At 42.6% G+C, this 26,018-nt stretch overlaps 1 protein-coding gene and 1 pseudogene across 5 annotated transcripts in view; both read right to left on the bottom strand.

Moving 5' to 3' along the window:
• Fry (FRY microtubule binding protein) overlaps window positions 1-26,018 on the bottom strand; it is a 475,943-nt gene that overhangs the window by 438,443 nt on the left and 11,482 nt on the right. The window lies entirely within an intron of this gene.
• The window catches only part of LOC101726059 (NACHT, LRR and PYD domains-containing protein 14 pseudogene), a 58,364-nt pseudogene that overhangs the window by 21,235 nt on the left and 11,111 nt on the right, over window positions 1-26,018 (bottom strand). The window contains exon 2 of the transcript XR_015446672.1: window positions 1-26,018. This exon is cut by the window's left edge and continues 21,235 nt beyond it. The product of XR_015446672.1 is annotated as an NACHT, LRR and PYD domains-containing protein 14 pseudogene (transcript).

Here is a 26,018-nt window from a genome sequence, read left to right as displayed (position 1 = left end):
TCTAATCCATTCATATAAACCCTTTTCACAGTTCTCACTAAAAGCTGAAAGACTGCTAGCACGTTTAGTATTTCATAGTGGCCATTAGCCTAGGATTTCATTGGATAAATTACTTTATAAAAGTCTTCAAACTTAATTAGATAAGGGACTGGCTGTTAACATTAATTTCTAGCAGGTAAGAGACAAAGGGTTCTAAGTCAAGAACAAAGGAATCATTCTAATTGGTATTTTTTTTGTGTATGGCAAAGACAACCACCTAAATTGTTGCTATGATCTTAGCAAACATGATGTATTAAAATTGAGTGGGCTTCTAATCTCAGATATGTACAAAGCACAGATACGTAAGCTAAAACATTCTTCCAAATGATACTCATGCAACACACAAAGGAAAATGAAGGAAATTAGGCGGTCAATTCAGGAATGACCAAAAGGAAAATACAACCTAAAGCACAATTGTGTCTTGACTGGACTTTCCAGTTTTCACAGCCACACTAATGTAATACATCGCTCACTGTACAACTCCTCCCTGTTCTCTATCAGTGTAACCACTAGAGATATTCCTGGGGATAATAACCAACATCACCATGACTCTATGAAGCTTGTCTTTTTTTTTTTTCCTGTTTCCTTCTTTGCTCTCTTTTCTCTGGTCACCCTTTCCTGCTCTTATTCTAACTACTCTAAACATCTCTAAATTTCTTCCAGTGTGACCTGCTACGTGCTATCATAAAGAATATTTTCTACTATTATCCAGACAACCTTGGACCACAGGTTCTACATCCATAAATCATTTTTACAAATGGATCACTCTATAAAAGTCTGACTTTAAAGCAAGTAGATGACAAAATAGATATCCAGTGCGCACACCAATGCCTCAATGCACTATACATGACATTCTCATTGCAGCTGTTTCAATTTTGGGCACAGGACATGCGTTAGTCAGCTTTCCATCACTGACAAAATATCTAAGGTAAACAACTTAGAAGAATGGAAGGTTTAGTTTGGCTCATGGTTTCAGAGTTCATTTGCCCTGCTATTGCTTTGGGTCTGTGATGGCACAGGACATCATGGTGGGAGCATATGGTAGAGGAGGCTATGTACTTCAAAGTGGTCAGGAAACAGAGCGATGCAGGAAGGGACTGAATCCCAAAATCTCCCTCAAAGGAACACCCCAATGATCTAACTTCCTCCTACTGGGCCCCACCTCTTTAAAAGTTTCACCACCTCCTAATAGCACCAAGTTGAAAATGAAAACATGAGTTTTGGGGTATACATTTCAGATCTAAACTATAGCAGGACATGAAAGAACATATTTAGTGAAATGGGTAATAGGATAGATGAAATGATAACACAGGGCTGACGGAGCCTAACTCTGTTAGCAAAAGCATCTCCCTGTCATTTAACATTGAGAGGGAAAACACAACTCATCAGTTTATTATGGGCTTGGGAAAGCTTTGTCATGACAAAAATCCATTCTTCCAAGATAAATATGTGTAATAAAAGTGGTGTGGTAGGGCATACATTGCTAATGAATCTCTAGACATCTTTTAAAATACTGCAACTCCTCCATCTTGAGCTATTGTTTTTCTAAACTATATATGCTAAAGTCTAGTTATACCAATATAGCTTTTGTCTCTGCTTAATTGCTTAATTCCCTGCACTGATATTTCACAGGGGGACTTAGAATTCAGTGCATCTCACAGATAATTAACCTAACAGTAGTGATGAAACAGCAAGATTGGCTTGTACATTACGGTAGCAGCTATGCCGGGGCTCCCTGCGCATTTCAATAAAAATAATGTCAATGTCTCGCTTAATAAGAAAGAGAAATATTTTAGACACCTCTAAGAACCTAAAAAGCCATGGAATTTGGAGCAGAGACTGAAACATCTCATTTCTTTATCAACTCAACCATCAGAAGAACCAACTATTTTCAGAAATATGAAGCGGGCAGCACAAACATAAAGGAAGCCTTTGCTCTTGGTTTTTTAAAAAAACACATATTTACAACTGCTTCCCCTGTATGACACTCAAAAAGTATTCTTAGGATTTGTACCTTAAAATTCTATTTGGTTTTCATTGGTGCCAGCATCACCTTAGTACCTGGGGACCTTTTCTGGGCTGATGTTCAGTAGGAGCCTTTGGTGACAATATCATGAGAACATGCTACTATGAAGTCTTGACTTTATTAATCCTGCCCCATAGCAAATACTGACTTTAAGCAACAGGTTGTTCCATGAACATAAAATTAAATGGAGTAAACTAGCACAAGTAGGGAATATGCATGAGTCTGCAAGAGTATAAATTACAAGGATATAAATATTTCAAATGTAGACACTGAGTCTCTGCCTGTCTAGGAAAGTGCTGTCACCCTGAAGTACTTGAGAAAATTGCCCTGAAATGAAAAAGATCAACAAACCTGGTAGTAAACATATCCTTGCAAAACTGATGTTTAGCATAGTCAGTCCATGATATTGCTCAGGAAATACCTGTTGAATGAAGGAATAAAACTTCCAGACAAAATCAGAAAGAGGCTTGGTATTCAAAAGAGCACAGGACCTGAGTTCACATTCTCAATCCACTTCCTTAGATATATGACCTTGGTAACCTAAACTCTAAGCCTAAGCTTTTCTCATTGGTAAAATACAGACATGATCTACACCCAGGTAACACATACATGGCATATTATGCCATTCCTTTAAGCTGTTCTACTTGTACTTACTATTTATTTCTTCTTGCAGTATAGGTATAGATATATAGACTATGTTAAGATCTCATTTAAATATCCATCAACTCCAAACTGCATGAATTAGTGAAATTCCACTGTGTTTACTATAGGAATAACATAAAGACTATATTATCTCATCCTTTAATATGTTTTCTTCTAATGGTTTTGTTTTGTGGTTTTTTTTTTGGTTCTGGGGCTCAAATTTGGGACCTTGCACTTGTGAGGCAGGTGGCAGCACCACTGAGCTAAATCCTCGGCCCTACTTCTAATGTATTAATAGTCACACTTGAAGGCATATTTAAAAATTTCCCCCTACATTCAGACTGCATCATTTCTCTCCTACTACTTTGTGTATAAAATTTGGAAGTAAATCGAGACTTTCTTGGTACAGATTTAGAAACTGTCAATGTAACTTCAAAGATAAACACTGATGCACATGAATATTGGAGCCTCAGAACTTAGTTCCCACCAAGGCACAGCATTGTTTTTCACATTAAAATGAATTCTATTTCTACGGTGATTTGAAAATTTCAGATTTGGTCCTGAATACCTCAAATATGGACCAAAGGCTCCTGTAGAAACTTCAATTCAAATTTAGAAATGTTAGAATTGATAATCTCAAGATAGAAGTTTAGTGGTGGGAATTCTATGATGTCTCTACCCTGATATGGCCTGAAGCTGACAGTTAATTTCACATGCAAAAAGAAAAAAACACTTGAAAAGTTTTCCATTACCTTAACTTTTTAAAAAAGAAAAACCATTAAAGAAAAAGCAAAAATATATTTTAATAAATAAGCTCAAGCTTCTCAAGCCATGTATGCCCCCAATGACTCTTTTCTTTTATATGCTATATGAGCCCAGGGGCATTTACAACTCTACAACTTCTGTGCTGTTCAGGAAAACATTTGGAAAGCAGGGAAACAATCTGAGAATAATTCCTAGCCATCTGGGATATATTTTTAAATATAAATGTACATATATATTTGTTTATATATATTTGTTTATATATACCCACAGAGTGAAAAAAACCTCCACATTCTTTTCCATCTATATTTGTGAAGAAAATATTATATATATGTGTGTGAATTAAAAATATATTAATATATATTATGGCCTATGATATACATATGATATATATATCACTACTGTATATATCCTAGATAGTCATAAACAATCCTTTTAAAATAGACAGATTTAAGGATTGCACATGCACATGATTACGTCTCTTCATAGGCTGAGGGCATTAAGTTTCAGGGTTACCTATCACATTAGGATCCCAGATTCCTCTTCCACTCTGGTACACACTTGAGGGTAATGCTAGTGCTTTTTATCTGACTTAGCTTCAAGTTTCTATGCATCTCAATTCCATTTGTTATTCAATCTGCAGGCAATTAAACTATACTTAAGCTAAAGGTCTGGGTATATTTGTAAATATGTCCAGCCATCAATCAGGGTCACAATTTGACACAACATACTTTGAAAAGTGCGTCATACCCATATCAGAATTTACTTTGCATAAAGACCTCAACTTAAATACATTATGAGACTGAATTAAGATGCCTCTTAAAATATCTTAAGTAAATCAAATAATTGTTAAAATATGTGGAAGGAAACATTTACCAAAACAAGCTTAAAATAAATGGGGAGTGTCACTAAAATGTATCTCAGACTTGCCAGAATTAATTAACCACATGTGGCCTTTTCAACACAGGGTATATCTGTCATTTACTGACACTTCACTTGAAGTCCATATTTTTGTTTAATCCTTGACCAGCAGATCAAGATCTATGCCTTTGATCCAGTGATGACTGAAAACTTTAAAAAAATAGTTAGAGTTGATTCCTAAAATAGGATTTTTCCATTTGACTGGGAACAAAGTGTCCCTATAGATTAGCTTATTCTGGCAAAGGAAAAATAAATCTATCTCAGAATTAAAATTTCAATTAAGCTTTTATTACACTATCATCCTGCATTTTCTAGTGTGCTACTAAGGGAGCACATTTTAAAAATTCACACAAATTATTTGTGGAGTAAGAAAGGAAAAAAAGCTAGAGCCTTGTTGAAATATCAAGTATTAGAATATAACTAGCTGGTTGCCATTTAATATATCTTAAATTCTATTAATGAAAAGTAACTCAGCCTAAGAATTCCAAAAATGAACTAGCAGCTAGACTCAGTTTCTGTTTGGTGATGCAATATAAGACACACATAAATGTACATCTGTAATGTTCAACATGGACAGAAAACTAATGTTGCAAAATCAGTAATGTACTGACATACCCCAGAGAATACCAAGTAATTAAGTAAAAAAGGAAGAAAGTACAGAAAATGTTTTATGACCTTTCATGTCATCAATTAGAAATGACACTTTTTCAAATTAATTTTCACGAAATCCTCTTTTATCCCAATGACTGTTCCTGCTCACACTTTTTTTCTCTCTCCCCTTTAAGAAAAATCTATGATATATTCTGTGATAGTTATCATTTCCATCCCTGACATTTTACTGAATTTTTAAATACAAATTTTTTTCTTTATTTTTTTTTCTCCAAAGCAGCACTGGACTTCTTGAAAAAAATGTAAATTGTGTCTAGCCCACCTTTATCCTCATGAAACTATGGAAGGATTTTTTAAAGACAGACTTTCCTTATCCTTAAGTCTCTCCTGGTATTTCTTTTCAATGGCATTGCCCATACCCCAGGATTTCCCACTGACGTTTTTTTCAATTGCACATTCAAGGCAGGTCATTTGTAAACTTAAACTCATATTTCTCATGATGCATCTTAAAATAACATACCTAAATGTTTCCCTGCTGCTCCAACATTTAATTAACATGATCAGTTTTTTGTATTTTATTTTTGTCATTTAATGCACTTTAACATGAAATCTAATCCATTAATGTACACCCTTTTCACCCTTTTCAGGCTCAGATTCCAAAGGAACCCTATGGTTTATAGATCAAATGGAGTACCAAAATCCACTTTGGCAAATTATCCCATAAGGGAATCAAAATACAAAGTAAAGAAAGATCCTACCTGGAATGCAGACGGAGCATCCGTTTCAAAAACTTCTTGGGGAACTCCAGGTTGTGGGATTGCAGTGAATACTAAAAGATGTCCTGGACTCTCTGACTTCACTTTCAAGTGTAGTGTAGACATAGCCTTAAACACTTTGCTTTTTCGTGCTTGCTATGTTAATTTTTTGAAAATAGATGGCAACGTTGCTTTACTGTCTGCCTTCTTTATTGATTAGTTTGTACTCCAATTCTATCATCCACCCTAGGTTTGCAGATCCCTGATCACCTGGCCACCCCACATCTCTACATCCTGTGGAAGGCTGTCTCTCTGCTATCTCTGCAGCATCTTCTCTGAGGCAGCTCACCAGCAATTCAAATGTAACCTGATGAGAATGGTGTCTACAGCTTACCAAGACTTTCTCCGAGGCTACTCAGTCCTGTCATCTGACTCTCACCTTCCTAGTGTCTTCTTTCCTCTAACTTCACTCTCCTTGATTTGTACCTTCTGGCCACAGAGCCTCAATTGTACTGAAAGTGTATTTTCATAGAAGGCTCTACAATGTTCTTTTTTTTCTTTTTTCTTCACTGTTACATTCTAAAACAACTTTCCATTCTTCTGGAACTTATACAAGAGAAGAGTCTCACTTTGCTGATTCCAAAGGGTCCATTAGTACAGTAGGGATACAAAGTCAATTCCACGTTTAACTGGGAGGCTAAAATGACTTTTATATTCTTTGGTTTGTTATGGATGTTGCTATGTAATTACCTTAAATAGAAGAAAAAAGAACTTTGACCCTGCAGCAGAAATGGGGCAATTTGTGCCTCATGTTTTACATTTGATAATTTATAAATATAACTGATGCTATCAAGTAATAATTTACCACACAATGTTTAAATCCCCTAGTGAATACATTCTTTAAAGGTAACACCCACAGAGAAAAGTAAACTGAGGGTCCTACTCCCGCAAACAACAGCTCCAACAAGAGCAAAACCAGGAGAATATGGACAAAATTTAGACATGATGCCCTTTAATGATCTGAATATGCCTTTTTTTTTTTTTTGGTACCAGGGATCGAACTCAGAACCCTGCGCTTGTGAGGCAGGAGGCAGAACCACTGAGCTAAATCCCCAGCCCTGAGTATGCCTACTTTTGTAGAAATTAGAGCAGGAGTCTTATGAAAACAACTGCCATTCCAAGAAAGTTTTGAGGAAGTAGTGGATCTGTTTTGTAAGTATGTATGTATCTGTATGTGAACTTAGAATCAGAAATAAGCTGGCAATTGGAAAATTAAAAGAAATAAGTCAGTGATTAATAGAAACTTGATGCTTACTTCTTGAGCAGTAAACTCACTTTGAACCTGACATGTGAACTGAGTTCACTATGTTTTTCTATTCTTTTTATGTCCTTAAAAGAAATCTTTACTGCAAGGATCTTACAATTCATTTATTCCAATCCTCTTGTTCTATGAGGAGGAACACAGTTAACACTTCAGGTGACCTCCTCACCAAAATCACAAGGCTGAGCAGGAGCAGCTACGAGGCTAGAACCCAGAATTCCTGCCTCACTATCCAGTGTTTCCTCTACTGCCATGTTCTGTCAGCTACCACCTCATCTTATCTCAGTTATGACATTTCTGCCTTTTCTTTCTATTCCAGGTTTAAACCAGAAAGGCCCTCATCTCCGAATCAAGAGGTTTTAAAGTTTTTGGTCACATTTATTATTATTTTTTTTTTTGGTACCAGGGATCGAACTCGGGTCCTTGCACTTGAGAGGTAGGCGGCAGAACCACTGAGCTAAATCCCTGGCCCGGCCACATTTATTTTTATATCTGATTCCTTTTCCTGTCTCATGGAAAAGGTGGGTGGGCATACAGATGGGGTGGGGCTCGGATAAGAGGTGATCTGATGCCTTTCAGTTTATTCCTAAATTTTGCCGATGGCAAGGGCTCTAAAGGTTGTTGATATTCTTATTATTTGCTTTATTATGTGTTTAATGCCACCTTCCTAATCTCTTTAGCCATATTCTATATTTCCTCATATCCCTGTCACCTGCACATGATAACTTCTCCTCAGGGCACAATTTGAGAAGACAGGTTTCTTATCACTTTAATTGTGTTTTACACACAATATTATGGATTGATTCAAACATTTAGGTTTCTTGGTCCTAGCCAGGAAATTTCTATTCTGTGCGCAGTTAACCTTATTTTTCTCACTGAGGCTCATTCCTCTTCCCTTCAACATTACCGTTACTGGACTGAAGAGAATCACTTAGAATGAGTAACTTTCTTCTGTTTCCCTGGTGGAGCTGCAGAGCTTCCAGCTGTCTCTCTGTCAGTCATAAATCAGTCTCCATCTCAGTTAAGTGAATTCTTAGTCATAATCCTTGCCCCTCCGCGTTAAATTGAACTTCTCATTTGTAGTCATTTAAAGGCTTTGTATGTGTTTTTCACTCCTACTTGAATCATTTCCAATTTGCCTCAGTCACCGTCATTCCCAAAGCTCTTCTCCCCCTTCTTTCCATTGTTAACGTTCTATGGATCAAGTGTCTGCTTTACTGATGATGTTCGTCATTAGAGTACGGGTTTACCTTTCGCCCACTTGGTTCAGTATCTTGTGCACATTTTACCTAAGAAAAACAAGTCTCAATCTCTGTAGTCAGGGACTTAATCTCTAAACTATATAGGACCGAAATGGTGTGACTATAGATAGGTGTGTTGATGGCTGGAACATGACTCAGTTCAGAAAGGCCTTGTGTGAACAAGACTGGGCTAGATGTGGCTCTGTAGGCATACGGCCTCCTTTCCCACCACCCCATCCTGGTGCACAAAGCAGCCCCGAGGTGCTGTGTCACATATGCAGCATGGCCTCAGTTACTATGCGCTGATGCTCACTGTGATAATAATCTAATAGGGTACCCCTAATGAAATCTCCCCACTCTATGCATAACGGACCACTCACTCCTCACAGAACATGTTGTGATTCCATGAGTATGCTCCTAGATCCACATCACTTTACCCAAGCACACTGGGTGTGTTTCTGTGCGGCTTCTCTGTTTTTACCAATTTTAAGTAAAAACAACCTATTTTTAAAGCAAAATGCTTTCTCTTCCCAAAAGAAAAGATATAAATCTTCTACAGTGGATGAAATAGTTGTGAAGAAAACTACCCAAATACCAAAAGTAACCAGGTTTTCTTTTTTAAAAAAGATAATAACCTGAATTTATTATTAGATTTCATTAGAAACATCAAAGGGGAATGAAATGTTGTAAATAAAAAAGTAGGCAAAAAATAGTGATATAAAGCAAATAAACAGACATGCAAGTGTGTCTCCTGGAAGAAGAACTCATGGTTGAAAAGACACCTGCCTGAGTGATGCTGGTGGGAACTGCTCAGTGGTCAACCCTGGGAGCCGAATGCATGGCTGTCAGCAGAGGATGCAGGACAGCTGTGCTCCACCCCCATGACGGTGCCACCACTGAGGAGGAGCAGCGCGCAGGGACCCCAGCCTGGTGTTACTGCCTGAAGAAGACCTGCCGGAAACATTTACACCGAATGGTTCCAGCTCTACCCTCTCTACTCCACCAGGGACAAAAAGCACGTGGTCAGCTTGGGATGAGAGGACAGGAGGGGACAGCAGCGCCACAAGGGACGTTCCCAAGTGATGCGTGAGAGTGTTCTGCACCCCCGCTGGGTGGGAGGTTTCACAAAGGCTGCTGTCCCCTCACGCAGTCTCTGCACTGCATACTGCACTTGGTGTTGAGCTCGGTATCTGTGCTTAAGTAGCTATCCACGCGCACTTGAAAGTTACGACCTGCTGTGAATCCTCCACTCCTGGCCACCCAGGGGTTATCAGCTGAAACTTTTGTATCCTTTAAAGAAAATTACATTGGACATTTTGGGATCATCTATAGTCCCTATTGGAATTGAAAGGCAATTGAAGTCAACCCAGGAAAGAAAATCATCCTCAAATCCATCAGATCTCTAAGTGCTGACATGAGCACTGTGTCTTGAGAGAGAATGGACCCTTTGGATGGGAAAGCACACTTCTCCCTGTGCCTGCTGGGTCTTAAGCATCTACACATTTGCCGAATTAAAACTTCTGACTCATCAAACTCTAACATCACAGGCAGCTTTTCTGGTTTCTCATTGCTGTTTCTAAGGAGCAGACAGATAGATGTGTTCCACTATGAAAGGAAGGGGTCACGGGGTCGTCTCATCAGAGGGGGCGGTTTGGCTCATGACCCTAGCATTGCAACCTCACTTCCTTGGCGACAGGTCCAAACAGAACTCGGAACCCTGGAGTCACTGGGCACCCCAGTCCAGCGACGGCTGCCTGACAGTCACTTGGCTGGAGAGCGTCAGCAGCGATCATGCTGTGCTGCTTTCCCAGGCCTCGAGGCCGCAGCACCAGGAGCCCGTGCAGGGAAAGCACTTGGGCGCGAGTGAGAGGTTGGATGGCTAAGTCCCCGTGCTTCAGGCCACTCACCAGGAACTACCTGGCCTTCAGGGGCAGCACAGGGCGGGTCTCCCCAGACCCAGAGACCTGGGAATCTGAGACGAGCGGGAGCCCAGGGCAGATCTCCCTGGACCTGGACACCAGACTCTCGGGGCCACCGAGTCCAGGACAGGTCCAGTCAGGCCCGGCCACCACTGTGAGTCCCCGGTGTAACTCCCGCCCGGCTTCCTCACTTTGAGGAGGGTGGGGGACGAGGCCATGAGGGAGGCTCCTCCTGGGCAGGGGCAGGTGTGGGAGGCTGTGAGCCCGGGGCCCTGGCCTGTGCCCCCAGGACAGGGCTGAGAGGAGGAGAAGGGCAGTGCCCAGTGATGAGCTGCAGCCCGCAGGGCCTTCTCCTGTCCTCTGGGGTAGAAGCCTGAGACAGAACTGTTTGTGTTTTGGGAGCACAAGGTTACCCGGAGCAGAAACAGCACAAACTGGGGTCAGGCAGAGCCTTGTGCTTGCTGCCAGCTGCCGGGCACTGTCCCCACAGAGCTGCACACAGGACACTGTGTCACTTCCGTCCTGTCATGGCTTTATTCTGCCGTGTCACCTCAGGGCAACTCCTGGCCAGGGCCCATGTGGTACCCACAGGGGCTACTCGACCTGCAAAGGTGGCAGTGAGCACAGCCGGGCAGCCTCTCAGGACCAGGAAGTGGGCCTGACTTTTTCTGAGCCGTTAACAGACACCAGGGACAGGCTGGCCTCGCAGGAGGCCTGGCCCCAGGCTGAGCCTCAGTTTCTCTCTCCACCACAGGACCTGAGGGTGGGTGGGCTCTTAATGCCCCAGGCCATGACCTCTCCTTGTTAATGAGCCATGAATTGGTAGCATTTCTGTGTGTCCCTTCTGAAATTACCTTCTAACATGCATCGCTTTTCTGCCGGCCCCACTTGTGCCCCTTCTGGTACGAGCCATGATGGTGACTTGCAGAGTGGTCTGGACTTCGGCCTCCAGCCCTCCTGATGGCCTGGGTGGGCCCCAGTTCCATGTCTCCCCTCTGTTCCCCGAGGGAGCCCCTGGAACAGGACTTCCTGGACAGCTGCCCCATCCAGGCAGACTTCCTCCTGGACCCCTCTGGGGCCTGCATTCCCGCCCTGCAGGAAGGGATGGTGCTAAGGTGAGCTCTGTGGTCGGCACCCAGGGGCACTTGGCCACTGTGGCCCCAAGCCTTTGGAAGGTATGAGCCCTGCCTCAGCCTGCTCGCAACTCTGAGCAATAGGGCGCTGAGAAAATCGGGCTCTCAGCATCACTGTGGGGCAGAACTGGGGTCTCCAGGGCAGTGCTGACCGGGGCCTGCCGGATTCCCTTCCATCCCTGGCCGGCTGTGCTTTGCCCCACTGAGCCCTGCACAGGGGAAGGCTGTCCGTTCCCTGTAAAGGAGACCACAGAGTGACTCAGCAGGCCTCTGGTCTTCCCAGAGCAGGAGTCTGTGGGGATGCAAAGGGCCAAGGCCTACTGACATCAGGGAAGAGCAGGTGGGGTCCCCATTCCATGGACGTATGTGAAGACACACTGTGTGCAGACCTTTCCCAGGGCTCGGCTATGATCGCTAGTAGCCAGAGCAGATGCAACCCCTGCCCTCTGGGGCTTCAGTGCTGTTTGGGGTCCTCAGTCACCCTGGACAGCTGAGCAAGCATTCCTCGAACTGCAGTAGCTGGCACTTTCCCGGCCTCCCTAGATGGGGACCCACAGCAGTACAAGAGGAGCCCAGGAGCGGCACAGACACCGGGCAGCACAGCGCTGCAGAGCTAAAGCCTGAGGAGAGGTGGGCGGGACAGATGCCCATTGTCTCCCATGTCTCAGATCGTTACAGAGCAGTGGCCCTGTGCCCTTGAGTGTAACACGCAGCAGACACCAGACTCTGTCCTCATGCAGCTGACAGTGGGGACGGGTGGGCAGACGGTGTGTTGGGCTGCCCTGAACAAGGCAGGGGTGGTCGCACAGAGCACGGAGCCTCCTGTTAGGCTCTTGGGCTGCCTGGGCCAGCACTGCCCCACTGGGCATGGAGAGGGTGGGGCTGGAGCACGTGCAGCCAGGCCAGGAGACCTACTTGGCCATCTCCGCATGTTCCCTGGGCAGGCAGCATGGGAGGAAAGGCCAGGCCTCTCACTCTGCCTCCTACCTGCCTTTCCGGTCCTCCTTTTCTGCCCTCTACTTCTGGGCAGAGCTGCACTCCCAGGAGGATCCACCAGCTGAACTCCTGGCCCAGCTGGAGCAAGCTGAGCCCACTGAGGCACAGCCCACGGGCAAGGAGGATGGGGTGTGGGCCTGTGGCATGAGGGGAGGGATGGGCCTTTAGACACAGAGACAGCTTCCGGGTGCTGGGGTGACCTGGGGTCACTGAGACCTCAGCCGTTATGGTCTGGGAGGACTTCCTGGGGAGGCTTTGTGCGCAGAGCTGTCTGATGGGCAGTGGGGAGGCTTTGCCCTGGGAGGGAACATGGTCAGTTGGTGACTTTCTTCTCTTGGAACTGCAGGACCAGCTCCAGCCCCAGCTGAAGTCCCATGTGTGGAGCCCGAGCCAGCTCCACCTGCAGCTTCCTGCCCAGCGGTGGGACCACAGCCAGAGTCCGTGGCAGCCCCTTCACCTGCTGCAGTGCTGGGGCACCTGGTGGTTGCACGGTGGTCGGTGTCACCTCCTGAGCTCCTCCTGGGGCCAGCTCCCGGGCCCCTCCCACTGTTCCCCTCACTTACGCTGGCTCTTGTTTTGGTATTTACACTTGCCCTTATTCCTTGGATTTATATAAATAATAGAATTAGCTTTTAATAAAACTTAAAATGTTAGTGTTTAAAAGGGTCAGCGTGGTGGCCTAAAGTGCCTTCTCTCTGTGTGTGCCCATCCCCAGAGCACTGTGCTTGGTGGCTCCTGCCCACGGCCCTGGCCACTGCTCCTCTCATGTCCCCACGGGCACCTGGCCTGCAGGGTTCACACCAGTGCAGTCGGACTTGCCTTTGGCCACACAGTCGTGAGAGGGGCTGATGAATCTTGCACTATGCAGAAGGGGAAACCCTAGAAAGATCCCGGCCATTTTTCATTGGCTTCTTCAGTAGGTAATCCAGGTTGTGTTGCCAGGCAGGATGTATTTATCACAGTAAGATAACGTGTGCAGTCTGAATGAAGGACAGGTGAAGGGCACCATCGCAGGAAACCCATTGGGCCGTGGCCTCCCCTAGGCGCCCCCTCCCTGTCTGCATCTCGGGGTTCAGGCTGTGTCTTCCCTGCTGGGAGGGGGTGCCCCAGGCCTCAGCTCTCTTACCATCTCATTACATGCATGGGGACCTGGCCTGTCAAGCTCAACCCCACACGTTCAGGGCCCCAGTGACACGGTTGGCTCAGTAGCCTTTGCCCTCCTGGTTCCAGGGTCCCCGGTGTCTGTGTTATCAATGCTGCTTTTTAGGGTGGAAGCCTGGCAGCGGAGACTCCGGTCATAGTCACAGGAGCGGGGCCAGCGATGGGCTCCTTCTGCGGAGTCTGCAGGGCAGAGCACGCCATCCTGGCCGAGCTCCAGGTGACCTCCCGGACTTCAGCTCCACAGGTCTTGGGGCTCACCTGGGGACAGTCTGCTCTGGTGCTGTCTGTCTCCGCTCAGAGGACAGAGGGACAGGACAGCACAGCCCCAGCCTGCCTACTTGGAGATGGACGAACATTCTCTCCATCTCTATTAAATTTTACTTTTAAAATATGAAACCACAGAGCATCCTGGACAGCAGAGGCTGGAGGTTCCTGGGGGTGTATGGTCCAGCCCTGCCCATGGACTGAGGTCTTTACAAATCAGTAAAACTTATTTTCAGTACTGGGGATTAAATTCAGGACCTTCTCACTGAGCCACATCAGCAGCCCATTTAATGTGTGATTGTGTTGTCAGAGTCTTCTCATTAAGTTGCCGTCACCCAGCCTGGGCCTCCCAGAGTGCTGGGTAGCAGAGCTGCACCACCTCACCTGGCTTCACTGAGCGGCTCTGAAAAACGAATGGATCCCGATGGCTGGGTGTCCACCATTAATGCTTGGGTCAGCTCAGCAACTCTGGCTGGGGCTATGGGCTCCACCAGAGGGGGTGCTGCTCCCCGAGAGGCCAGTGAGTCGCTGCCTCATGCCAGGTGACGTCATTCTGGGCGGGTGACCACAGGCTGAGACCTGATCTCCCTCCCACACTGCCCTGGTGTGTGCAGTCCCTGAGTGCTTTCCTCCTCTCCACACGTTGAGCTGGGCAGAGAGCAGGGTGAGTCTGTCCCTGGGTGACCTCACTCCTGGGGCCCCAAATCCTGCACCAGGCTGCAAGCTGCACACAGCCCCACGCCAGAGCTGCACCTGCAAAGCTGCAGGAACCATCTTTCCGGTGTCCACGCACAGCTGCGGCTCCTGACTGCACCAGACTGTCCTGGAATCCCTCCCTGACCACACACACACACACCCCATCCTGGCCAGATGCTGCTGGGCCCTCACACTGTGCCCCACCGCCCACTGCACTGGCCACGAAGCGAGAATCATCCAGACAGAGCCAGGCCTTGAGCTGGCAAAGCCAGGGAACAGGGACTGTGTGCTCCATAGAAGTGACTTTGAGAGCAATCCACGGTTTACAGATTTCCCCACAAAGCCCCAGGTGGGGCCCGATTTGCATTCCACGCTTTAAATGTACCGACCTCACCATGAATGTAACCGCTATGCACTGATGAAATAACACAGTGAATTATAAGCAATAAGAGGAAATGAGGCCCTGATGGCAAAACCAAAACAGAGGGAAGTGAAGCGAAACTCTTCAGGGCCACGCAGCCCTCCAGCTGCCACCCGGGGTGTGGCAGGTGAGGCGAGCCCCGGGAACCAAGTGGCAACCTCGGAAGCCAAGTGCATCTGCTGGGATCTCTGTGGCCAAGCTTGGGACAACAGCGATGTGAAATGTCGGAGCCCTTTGCTCTGTGCACAGCCGGGTGCAAACACATGGGGAGCTTGCTGGGCACTGGCTGCCCAACAACCCCAGAAGCAGCTCACTCAGCCTTGGGGGAGACAGCGAGCCCACACTCCCAATACCCAGCACAGAAAGTGAGCACCGACTCAGGCGAGTCTTCTGAGGCCGCACTCTGCACTCACTGCCTTGGTCCGCTGCTCAGGGCCCTGACGCCTCTGTCCCAGCTTCCTTCCGGGTGCTGGGACCGGCTGAGCTTCACTGCCCTAGGAGCCTGGGATGGAGGCGAGGAGCTTCCTTCCAGGTGCAGGGACTGGCTGAGCTTCACTGCCCTAGGAGCCTGGTATGCAGGCTGTGGAGCTTTCCTTCGTGTGCTGGGACTGGCTGAACTTCACTAGTAACCAGGTTTTATAGCATTTCTACAACAATATATGGGGGAAAAATATTGGTGGTAGCCTTAGAATAGCCCAATTGTGCTCTCTATTGCTTGGAAGAACTTGTAGTCTTGCTCTGTTTCAACCTTTATGTTAGAATTTACCTTGACTTTGTTTTTTTAGTGTTGGGACTCTAAATTTTGAAATATTCTTTAAAATGTTTAAATATTGAAAACTATTTGCATTATCATAAGCACATGCCTTAACAGTGTAAACAAAAATATAGTTATAAACATAGCTTTGAAATACTGTATTTCAGGATACTTAAACTAGTAGTATAAAATATCACTTTAAACTTAATGTCATATTTTCAGAGGACCACATAAACATAAGCACGTTAATTTATATGCCTTAATATAGCTTTAAGTCAGTACATTATTCCCTTGGGATAGTTTTTTCCTTCTAAGCATAAATAAATAAACTATCTCATATAGCACTATATTAAAAAAATGCAATTAGAAAAATACTATCATTTCCATATTTCAAAAGATATTTAACACAATAATGGCTCTAAATTTCTTTACAATCCACAGTAAGAAAACCTGCTGTATCACAATTTACACCCATTTATGTATAAATACATGCATATGTTTAGATGCATATATTTTTTGCAAAATATTTATTCTTACAACACATGGTGTGTTTTGGCATATCTAGTCTATTCTATTTAATTCAAAAAATAGCTCTCCTTACTCACTAAATGAATTTTTGATCTACTGATGGATCATTACTGGTTCATGTACTATAGTTGTTCAACTGAAAAAGTGAACTCTGGAGTTCACAACTTTCTCCTTTTCATCCTTAAAATGACACGTTGCTCAGAAAAGCTTCAGAGGCATAAGGAAGCTCAGACCATGGAAAAACTGTGGCCTCAGGCAGCCAAGAGAAACATCAAGGCAGTGTGGGGTGCATTTAACCCATTTTTATGGATAATGGCCTCCTGATTAATTACTTTGCAAATTACTCATTAAAACTTGGCCTTGCAAAGTTAGTCCATGGTCCTGTTATTGCTTCCAAATTTCCTGTGCACACCAAGCTCAATGTGTTAGGTTATTGTCCTCCCTGAAAAGTACTTTAGACAAGGAAAAAAGGTAAATTTAAGGAAAAAAGAAGACAGATTCATTTAAAGGTACACACTCTGGCAAAGAAACTGTGAACATGAAATGACTGCAGATCAACTATGGGTGCCTATTGTTACAACTGAAGTGACCAAGATTATTTTGCAGCATATGGTCCAAAGTTTCGCATAGTACAATTAGTGTGCGCCACTTTCTCCTGGCAGTCACTGACAGGGCAGCCTAATGCTAATGGTCATTGGAACCTCTCTCAGTCAGAGAGGATCCAGGATGAATATTTTTTATACTTCTAAAGTAACAGGCAGGGGTACAGCATTCTTCAGAGCACACTGATATACATTTTCACCTTGCATAATCCTATTTTTGCCCTAAATTATATGGCTCTGGATACCAGCTTTAATTAAATTGGCTACTGTAGGCACATTTATGTTGTTAATTTTGCAGTTAAGAAATGCTGCACTCAGTGAGAAATTTTTCTTAGAAAGATGGGACACAAGTAAGTCAACCTTCCCTCTCCCCTCCCTACACCACTCCTGGGAGGATTATGGATCGACATTTCTGCTTATAATGTAAGTTTTATAGAGACTACCTATTGATAACAGGTTAAGATGAAGTACAGCTTCAAGGTCGATGCCAACCAGGCATTACAAGGTCAAGTCCATGATTTTGGGTGGTTCAGAAAGATCTGCCACAGGGTCATTCACTACAGCCATTAAAACCACAAATCAGTAGTGAGAGGTACCAATGTTCAATGCTGCTGTCATATCAACACACATGTAACTCTCGAGGGAAGCTTACTCAGAGAGTTGACTTTTGACTAAAAATGTCTTAATGGGATCTACAGTAAAATGGAGATCAACCTCAGAGAATGATTTGGGAGGGCTAACCGTGTATCCAAGTACCACCCAGAGAGTTGTAGAATGTGATCTTTTTTAATGTCTAACAAAGTTGACCCTACTTAAGTTCATTCACAAGAACATGAAAACAATTGTGGATCTCCTACACCTGAATGTTTAATTTTCTATGGTCTTTATTCATTCATTGTTTCTTGCATGCTCACCTCTCTTCAATGGCTTTGAGTTAAGGTTGGGGCTTTGCTTTGTATTTTTCTAGTATCATCTATTGCCTTCCTTTACTATGCCTCCCATAGGCACACACTTGCCTCCTGGGCACTGACTAGCCGTCTTCTGTTGACAACCTGGTGTATGCTAGTAAAGAAATGAGTGGACTCTAGGATAAGAGCATAGTCTTGAGGTCCAAGGAAACTTACACTCTTTTAGAATTACCTATTAGCATAAAAGTTGTCTTGGATTTATCCTAAAGTTTTAGAGGGCATTTGTCTGCCATATCAAGTCCAAGTACCAGACCACAGTTTGCTTGTGGCAGTGTCAAGTAAAAATTATTTAGAAGAGATTATAAGATTACATAGATTTTAAAAATTATTTTTAGTAAACAGTATGCTATTTTGCAGCAATTAATTTCTAAATACCTCAGGATCTGATGTTCTAAGAACAAAACCAACTTTACAGCACTATACAGCCTTGCAAGCCTCATGTCTGGACTGTTTTGAGACACATTTCCATGCACAGGAAATTACACTATCTTCCTTTGAAACACTCAGGGTAGAAGTATTTAATTGTCATATGGGTTCAAATAAAACACATTCATGTGGGCTAAAAAGTCGTTTTGTAAATACTACAGGAAAACCTTTCCTGTGCCTTATGTCTCAAAATATGATTAACTAGTATAAAAGTTAAATATACTCTAAGTGGTAAATCCTGTGAATCATTTAGTTTTATTTTTCTGGCACTCATACTTAAATAAATCTTCTTCATTGAGCAAGAAGATAATAAACCAAACAAATATAGCACATGTGGGGATGCAGGAAGTGAGTCTGAAATTTTCCTAGTGTCTGGATTTGAATATTATAGTTCTAATTATAGAGTCATAGAACAGGTTGTTTTAGGCTGAAATGCAAAATGAATGAGAAGAGATCATTTCCTTGGTAAAGCTGAGTCAGATCATTAACTAAAGTGAAGTGTCATTAATCTTTCCTTTTCCTATCAAGACATAAAACGCAGACACCTTTTAGTTTAATGATTCAAGTTTCCAGGTAATCAAATTAAAAAGCAGAAACAATGCATGGCCTGATGTTGCTAAGCCAGCAGGGCCTAATTACAGTATCTTCCTTTTAGAATTTTAGAGTCATTAGGATGCCACTTACATACATACATATCCCCAAAGATCATTCTCTGAAGTTTCTCTCCCCTTTACTGTGGATCTCTTTAAGACGTTTTTAGTCAAAAGTCAGACATTATGAAATGATTGTTCCCCATCAGTACAGCACAGATAGTAGTATTCTTAAGTCCTTTTCCTTGATAACAAGAATGGTGCTAGGGGAATTGCAGAAATCTTGCTCTGGTATGGTTCTTGCTGACCCATTGATTTCTTACTGAATATAATTTAGCCCTTACAACAAACCTGTGAAGTAAGCCTTATAATTTCTATTTCACAGATGAGAAACAAAGCACCTACCATGTGCCAGGTCCTGGTTAAGGAGCTAGGGTTAAGAGTAGTTAACAAGCTTAAGAGAAAAAGCCCGGAGTAGTCTGACCCTGGTTTTAGTGTTCAGCTGTGTGATTTCCTCCTTCTTCATTGCTGTTCACATAATCTGACCAGTCCAAGGGCCACATTCTCAAGAAGGAGGGATAATCTGGAAAAAATGTGGACATGACCACAGCCCTACATCCATATTACTTTGCTGCTTTCAAAATGAGCCCCAACTCAAATGCTTGTGCTGGCAGCCATAATCTGGCAGGTCTGCTTCTTTACCCACTCTAAGTTGGGTCCAACTAGACAGAAATTTTGCAGAGTAAATCTCAGGGCAGCTTTACGGTGGAGTGGGGAGACAGGTCCAAGTATTATCTTGGTAAACAGTGGGGGAAAGTAAACTTATAAGCGATTGGATAATTATATATTTTCCTGTTGGAATCAAATGGACTGATAGTTTAAGAAAAAAGCAAAAATGCTATTGTATAAACAAACCTAAAAAGGAAAGGAATGATTTCTAATTATCCTGTGAAGTTGATTAGCAGAGAAAAGCAGCTAAATCTTACTGGTCCAGAATGATTTGGGGACCTAAATGATCTGGTTTAAACCTTCAGACTAACCAAGCACTGGTGGGGAGTCTAAAAGTAAAAAGAGGGGGAAAAAAGGTAAATATTGCTCTAGGACAAGAATAGAAGCTGCTATATCACTATAGCAATCAAACTTCTTCAAATAACTTAAAAATGTTTTCATCTAACAGTATTCAATTATACTATTACAGCTATTCTGTCACACTATAAAGATGCTTCCACCAAGCAAACTGGACATGTTTAATTTCTTTCTTTTTTTTTTTGGGTACCGGAGATTGAACTCCGAACCTTGTGCTTGCAAGACAGGGGGCGGAACCACTGAGCTAAATCCCCAGCCCTGGATATGTTTAATTTCTTACCAGCTAAAATGCTCTTATGCTTTAAACTGAAAAGAGTATGATGAAATAAATAACCATTATAAGAGGTGTAATACAATATGAGGGTACTCCCTCTATTCCACAAAATAATTCATTAATTGAAAAAAATAAAAATTACTTTTCAGATTGTTAAGCATACAGCAGGAAAGAGGTTTTCTTTGGTGTTGTATATATACATCAAGTCCTCAAGTCAGTCCATGGCCAGTACTTTACATCTGAGAGACACATAACTTTAACTATATTTAAAGAGTACTGGGGCAGGTAAGAAAATAACCATGATGATCCCTGGAGAGAAAAAAGGTCTATAAAAACAGGGAGAGTGAGAAAGTACACACATTTGGACTAACTTAGCTTAATGGGCAAATGGTTCTGCAGGCATGGGTTTATAGCCCCAGAAGGCTCATCACCATGTCCACACAGATGGCTCAACCATTTATCCACAGAAGGGAAAACTAACTTTAATACTTTGTCTCAGAAGACAAAGGAGAGCAGATACAGTGCATTTCAGGAAGATATCCAACAAGTGTAAGCCATCTAAAAATCAGCGTTTTGTAACATGTCCCATGTCATGGTGAATCAGTCAAGCTTGATTGTATTTGTGAGGTAGTATGTAAGGTGGGGCTGGAGTATAGCTCAGTGGTACAGTACTTGTCTAGCATGCTGCTGTGAGGCCCTGGGTTCTATCCCCACTGCCTCAAAGCAAAGAGTTGCATGTATTAAAAAAAAAAGGAAGTCTAGCCTCTCCCATTGCCGATGCCAATGAAAGTGCTCAAATTGTCAACAGAGGAGCTATTGGTACTTAATTTTTGATGAACACTAGTCATTTGGCACTTTCTGTTTTGATTAATCTTCTGTGATGATCTTTTCCATTCAGCAAAGCATATTTTCTTATTTAATCTGTGTTCAAGTAAAATAGAGGCTACCTTGAAAAGTTCAGCAAACAAGAAAATCCATCCACAAAAATCCAGAAACTTTGCTCAACTTCACAGATAAAACTCATCAGCAGACCCAACAGTTTCAAAGGTTAGCAGAGGGGAATTTGGCCACACAAACAGATAATGCAAAATAAAAGTTACTTACAATCTCCATTTTAAAGTAAAGTTGAGTTTTCTCTACAATACTGATATTAAAACTAACAGAAAACAGCGAAAATTGGAGTTTTAATGCTTTCATTTCTTTTTATGGAATTTGTATTGGACCAATTCATCAGACAATGTATGACACTACGAAAAACAATACTTAAATTCTCACAAATTGCTCGGGAAACTGGGTTCAATTATGCCTGGATTTTATTTTGATGTATATTATTTCAGACTATAGTCATTTTACAAAAAGATATTCTAGCCAGGTTTGGTGGTGAAAGTCTATAATCCCTGTACTCTGGAAGGCTGAGGCAGTAGGACTGTAAATTCAAGCCAAGCCTGGACAATTTAGCAACTTAACAAGATTCTGTTAGGAAAGTTTAAAGAAAAATAGAGAGAGTCTATTTAATTTCCAAAAACTCCCCTATCAATGCTCTTGAGAAATTTGTATCCTGAGTGGAAAACAAAGCAAATACAATCAACACTGTACGTCTGATCCAAAAGAGCCTTCTATTTTTTTAAATTAGTGTGCCATTAGGGTGTATTTCAGAAGTTTAGAACTCTGAACTTTTATTTGGACTAGACATTCACAGCTATAGCCAATGTTATAGGAGTTTATGCCCAGTTGAGTAAAATAACAAGGATTTGTTTATAAAAGTCACATAGCAGCCTGTTTCACTACTCTTCTGCAGGTCAGCATCTTCCTTCAGATCCTGTTAGGCCTGAACAGTATCACCCTCCTTGCAGTTTTGTGACTTATTGGATTCACTGGATGCTAAGAAGTTATAGGCTTGGGTTTAAAAGCCTCTCCACCCATTGCTGAATGTGGAATTTGGGATGCCATCTCAACCTTCTTCCCTGTCAGAATTGGGCTGAGTAAAATTTACTCATAGTCAGCAAAGAAGAGGCTAGTTTAAAGAGGAAAAGAACTGAAATTGTGGTCCCTATATACTCTGTAGTCATGGATTCCTTTGAGACACTAATCAAAGATAGACTTTTTTTGAAAAAAAAAAAAGTGATGGAAGGGAAGGACACATGTATTTTGCTCATGTTTCAACAGATGTCAAGGATCCTGAATTTCAACCAGAATCCTGATGAAATCAATAATAACACAGCCATTTTACCCAGGGGCCTTGCTGGCTTTGATTTACATTTCTTCTTTTTCAATCTATGGTTCCACTGGAGTCACCCCCTTCCTGGGGCACTGCCTTTTGATTAGAGATGGGAAGAGGGCACAGATCCCAGGCCCTGGTTCTTGTTGCCTCCTAATCAGCAGTCTTTAGCACTCAGCCCTGGCTAGAAGCTTTGGAGGCTGTGCCAGCTTTGACTGTCATCCACTAACTGGGGTAATTCACATACAATTTCTTTTCAACACTCCCAGTATTCCTTTCTGGTGTGAAGGACATAATCCAAGAAGATATCAAGTTCTACACTTTCAGTAAAAATTATAATGAAAAGTGTATACTATAACGCATTTATGCTCAAATGACATTTCTGATAAATACCCTGACTGTTTAACAAACACTAAGGAGAAATTGAAAACACCAAAAAGGCACTCATCCAATTTGCACTAGCCTGTAAGTGCTGGCAAACATCAGTGTCTGGGAAGGCTTTTAATGTTATTGATAGCTTATTCAAATTGGCTGGAGCAGTCCCACAGGCTTCTGAATCACCACGACCTCTTAGGAATCAGTCACTCATAAAGGAAAGATGGGAGCACATGTTTAGAAATTTGCAGAGCCTAAAATAAAATGGCTTTTCTTAGGATCATGAACTAATCCGAGGGCAGTAACCTTTCTTTAAGGCTACAACCCAATTAACAACAGTGCCTTGAAAGCAGAAAGGCAGAATGAATTCCTTTAAATTTTTTAAAAATAGGAAGTGCTACTTTAGAGGACTTTGTAACAGTTGAGTCAGTTACAGAATATACCATGGTCTTCAAGTTTTTTTCTTTCAGATGTATCCTATGTCATCACTGAGAGGACAAAAGTGTCAGGTAAGAAGAAAAATCATAGCGCAAACTAAGAAAGGGGGAGAGAAAATGGGAACACTGAAAGGGTGGATCTGGCAACCTAGACTTCAAGTTGGGGGAGGAAGGAAAATAGAGAGAGGGGACTGAAGAGGTGAAGCAACTGCCCACGCCAGCAGGGGAGGAAAGGAGGGCAATCTGCCTGAGTACATATTTGGTGGCTGGAAAGTTCCAGGTTCAGTGCTCAACACTGGGGAAGGTAAGAGAATAAAAAATATCTGAGGCTCTAGGATGGGGACTCTCATTCATTTAAAAAGCCATATAACTATATATTACATAGATATATCTCTATACACACATTATACATACGTATTTTGTTTGGTTTAGTTTTTGTTTGGGCAGGAGGTTGGGGCAAGATAGGAGTATATTGAGCAAAGGAAGTTACAGTGGTCTAAAAACAAAGGAACTACTACGTGCAGCAGTGATCACCTGTAATTTCAGCTACTTCGGAGGCTGAGGCAGGAAGAACACAAGTTCAAGGCTAGCCTGGGAAATGTAGCAAAGTCCTATTTTGGTATATAAAAAGGCTAGGGTGTAGCTCAATTGAGGACTTGCTTAGCATGCACAAGGCCTTGGGTTCAATTATCAGTATGACAGAAAACAACAACAAACACACAACACACATTAGTTGGAATGTGTTTGAAGAACATTGATGTGAATTTGGAGAAACTTGGTAGAAAAAAGCAATACATGTTTGGATAAAACATCTATGAAGAACCAAGAAGGAATCATGTCTGATCCCATTAGGAAGAAGCCATGGTCATTACTCTTCACACACACAGCAGTCACACACAGAGGTGTCAGAGGCTCATACAGCCAAGACAGGCTGGTTCTGCCTGTCTCTCTGGCATCCAGATTTTGGCCACCTCACTGCTCATTAGGCTCCAAATTAGGGGGTAATGGGGGGGGGTTCCAGGGGAAAACATAAATCAGTGCATTTGTGAGCAGCTCCAGTTGGAAGATTGATGAGATTTAAACTATTATGAAGTTTTATTATTATCTTCAACTTTCAATTATCTTAGGCATCTTGGCTCCCAGGACAAGTGATAATTGAGAATCAGCTGTACAACAGAAATTGTAAGATGGGGAGGTGTCAGCATTCTGAATGGCAGGTTTTTTTTAAGCTCAAAAATACGAGGTTCTGGCTTTTTGATGAGAGCCTTAGATATATCTGCACAACAAATTGCAGTTAGGTTGCAAGACTCCAGCCTCAGATTTTGTAGTTTACATTCTGGGTATTTCAAGCCTTCACGTAATGATTTTATTCCATTATCCTCTATCTTACTCCCTTTCAGGTCAAGATACATCAGATTCTGCTGGCAAGTCAAGAAACCAAAGGTATCTTGATAGCCATGAGGGAAAGAAACACACCTCAACAGGAATTTTTGTAGTTTACAGTTTGGATGTCTTAGTACTTGACAAAAAAAATCTTCATTAGTAACTCATCAAGGTTGCTATGGCTCAAGTTGAGTTGCATCAAGTGTTCATTTGTATCAAGCACAGAAAAGAGATTTTGGCAGCAATAAGTAAGGTGATAACCATCTACTTGCCTATCTTCAGCTGCAGGGCTCGAGTTTACCATAGTTACAGCCAGTTTAAGGGTCTGCAAACATTGGCAGTACTTAAGGCAGAAGGAAGATACAGGCAAATTGATTCCCTTCAACATATTAATGATAACCTTTGAGAAATTTCCCATTGCCTGGGCTACAAATGCTTCATCTTGAGTCTCATACAGATAGTGAAACAAGTCCATAAATACTAGCCATGGAGGAAGAGTGTCACGGTTTGCTAGTACTTTCACCCACTGAAGTACCTCCCGTTTTATCTTCAGGGACATTTTACATTTCAAAGTTTCCTCCAGTTGTTTTACTAGATCTTCATTTAAAAGGCCAAACAAAAAGTATTTTAGCTGTGTCAAATGGGGGTCTTCATCACTTCTACTTTCAAGTAACAGTTTCAAATCTTCCAAAGACTGGGAGGAATGCTCTTTGTGTTCCAAATCACTTTTCAGCAGATAGAACATAGCTCCCAAAAACTCCTGAATATGTAGGTGGTTGAATACATAACAATTTTCATACTCTGTGTCCTTTGAAGAATATTAATGTCTAGAAAAACCAAGTTATCACAAGTGGTGAACCCATGCTTTCTGAGATCGTTCCTGTAAAGCACGTGTGTCATAGTCCACACTCCTTTGGCAGCTAAGTAGCATAGGCTTCTCAGTTGGACTTCATTGGGTAGATTAGGAAAGTATTCATCTACTGGTGAGAATAAGCTAGAGATATAGCATGTGAACACAGCTGTGGCTGTTTGGCATGTCTTTGTGACATCACCATTCTTCATTTGCTGCTTCAGACAAGCACAGATGAGCCGGCATACCAGGTGGACACGGCACATATTAAAAAGCATCTCACTGCTTCTTATTGAATGGAATGCATTCATGGCCCAGGTCCTGTCTTCAAAAAACGGATAAATATACTCCTTTCTTGCATCCGTGGACATTCCTTGTAGGTCTACATAAAGCCGAGACTTCAACAAACACTGATTCAACAAACGCTTTAGTCTGTTAGAAGCTGTGCGTCTTACCGTCACCAGTAAGGATGATTCAGGGAGCATCACTTTCCTCAGCAAACTACTTATGAGGAAGGACACAGGGTAAACTTGGGTCCGGTCACCACAGAGTACAAATTCAGGTTCCTCAAAGGCAAAGTTTAGTTCCTCAAAACTATCAATAACAAAAAGGAGATCAGGG

Source organism: Heterocephalus glaber, unplaced genomic scaffold, assembly GCF_053883595.1.
Source record: "Heterocephalus glaber isolate CG9 unplaced genomic scaffold, H.glaber_assembly_v1.0 deba00001720, whole genome shotgun sequence".
In the NCBI taxonomy this organism is placed as follows: Eukaryota; Metazoa; Chordata; class Mammalia; order Rodentia; family Bathyergidae; genus Heterocephalus; species Heterocephalus glaber.
The sequence above is the reverse complement of the archived record's forward strand: the minus strand, read 5'-3'. Positions and strand labels throughout refer to the sequence as shown.